Genomic DNA, 2,326 nt, shown 5'->3' with positions numbered 1-2,326 from the left:
TGTATCGTGTCTTGGCATAGGATTTAATGATCATTACGATGACTCACGTTACTGAGCATTTATTTTGTGTCATTTACTCTGCTGAGACATTTATGTTCATTTCCCCCATTTAATCCTATTTAAAAATAAACTGAGATGTATTTTTTAAAAATTTAGCAATGTATTAAGAGTCTTAAAGTATTCATATGCTTTTGCCAGTAACCCCACATCTAGAACTTTATCCTAAAAAATTATCAGAGATGCAGACAAAAATTTGTGTGTAAGGATGTTTACTGGAGTATTATTTATAATAGTGAAAACCTGAAATAACTAAAATGTGCAGTAATAGGATATGATTAAATATAGTTCATCTCTATAGAACACTTTATAGCCACCAAACATCATATTTTTGAAGAATATTTTTTAAAGTTTTATTTACTTACTTTAGAGAGAGTTTGAGTGAACACGAGCAAGAGAGGGAGAGAGAATCTCAAGTAGAGTCCATGCTAAGCGTGGAGCCCAGTGTGGGGCTTGATCCCACAACCCTGAGATCACATCCTGAGCTGAAGCTAAGAGTCAGTCACTCAACTAACTGGGCCACCAAGGTGACCCAAAGAATATTTTGGAAAATATATGGGAAATTATTTGTGATATGAGGGTTAAGTGAAGAAAATTCAGGATATAAAATTGTGCTTTATGATGTATATTAGTTTACTAGGATTTCCATAACAATATATCACAATCTGGGGTGGCCAAAAACCACAAAATTTTCTTACAAGTCTGCAAGCTAGGTCAAGATCAAGGTGTAAGCAGGATTGGTTTCTTTTGAGGCCATTCTCTTTGGCTGTCAAATGATTCCCTTCTCTTCTCTCTTCACATTGACCTTTTGCTGAGGCCTCTCATTGTATGTCCTAATCTCTTCTTAGAAAAAAACACCAGTTAGAGATGCCTGGGTATCCCAGTTGGTTAAGCCTCTCTGACTCTTGGTTTCTGTTCAGGTCAAGATCTCAGGGTAGTGAGAATGAGCCCCACATTGGGCTCTACACTCTGTTTGTAGTCTGCTTGGGCTTGTCTCTCTTCCTCTTCCCCTGCCCCTCCCACTCATATTCTCTTCTCTTTCTCTCTCAAATAAACAAATAAATCTTAAAAAAAAAAAAAAAAAAAAGAGGGGGACCTGGGTGGTTTAGTTGGTTAAGTGTCTGCCTTTGGCTCAGGTCATGGTCTCCATGTTCTGGAATCAAGTTCTGTGTTGGACTCCCTCCCTGCTCAGGGGGAAGTCTTTCTCTCTCTCTCTCTCTCTCTCTCTCTGTGCCTCCTGTCTTTACCCCCACTCATGCTTTCTCTCTCTCTCTCAAATAAATAAATAAATAAAATCTTTTGAAAAAAAGCTTACCTATTAAAAAAAGAAAGAAAGAAAAATGCCAGTTAGGTTGTATTAGGGTCTGCTCTAATGACCTCATTCTAACTTAATTTTCTTTTTATAGATCCTATCTCCAAATATTCATGTTTGAAGGTATTGGGGATTAGAGCTCCAACATATGAATTTTGAGGGGCACAATTTAGTCCACAATGCTATAATTCTGATTTATTTTAAAAATGCGGAGGAAAAAAAAAGACTAGAAGGACATAGAGTGGACCTCTGGCTTTGTGAGCAATGCTGAAAATTTTTAATATATGGTTATTAGTAAATAGCTTTGCTGACACACAAATCTGAGTCACATATAGTAAGAGCCCCTGTTTAGTTAGTGACTCTAGCTCCCCGCTGGGCATCATCAACTCATCAGGCTTCTTTATGTTTCACTCATCATCTTGGATGTAGCAATTTTCATTAAGGGTCAAAAGAGTCACTTAAACATTTTTGGTTATGCTAAACCTATATTTTATAGAGGAAATATTCTAAAAGGAATTTACAGAACTGACTATCTCCTATAAGTACATAAATTATAAAAAAATTAAAGGTTAAGAGAGGTTATTTGAGTGGTACAATAATACACTTGATCTTAGCCAAAAGGCCGAGAAGCGATGAGTGGTACAATAATAGATTGTCTTGATTTCATTGTTTTTTTTTTTTTTAATGGTGTTTGCTATAATGATCAAGTATTACTTTTATAATTAGGAAACAAACTCATGTTGTTAAAAAAAATGTTGAAAAATTTCTACCCCAAAACGTGGGATGAGACTTGATATCCTCAATTTCATGCTTTGTGATTATTTAAAGGAAATTAAAAAAAAAAATCTCTTCAATTTGGTTCAACAAATATTTGTTATGTACCTATGTTGTGTTTGGTGCTGTGGGTGAAAGCTTCAGAGCTGATTTGACCTGTCTGAAAATTCTTACTCTAGTGAA

The 2,326-nt window shown here is 35.4% G+C and overlaps 1 pseudogene; it reads right to left on the bottom strand.

The window, feature by feature from the left end:
• Window positions 1-1,836: 1,836 nt before the first annotated feature.
• On the bottom strand, window positions 1,837-2,003 carry LOC131835022 (U2 spliceosomal RNA; annotated as a pseudogene).
• Window positions 2,004-2,326: the final 323 nt, after the last annotated feature.

The sequence above is a fragment of the Mustela lutreola genome, chromosome 6 (assembly GCF_030435805.1).
Source record: "Mustela lutreola isolate mMusLut2 chromosome 6, mMusLut2.pri, whole genome shotgun sequence".
NCBI lineage: Eukaryota > Metazoa > Chordata > Mammalia > Carnivora > Mustelidae > Mustela > Mustela lutreola.
Note: the sequence above shows the minus strand (reverse complement) of the source record. Positions and strands in the feature narration are given on the sequence as shown.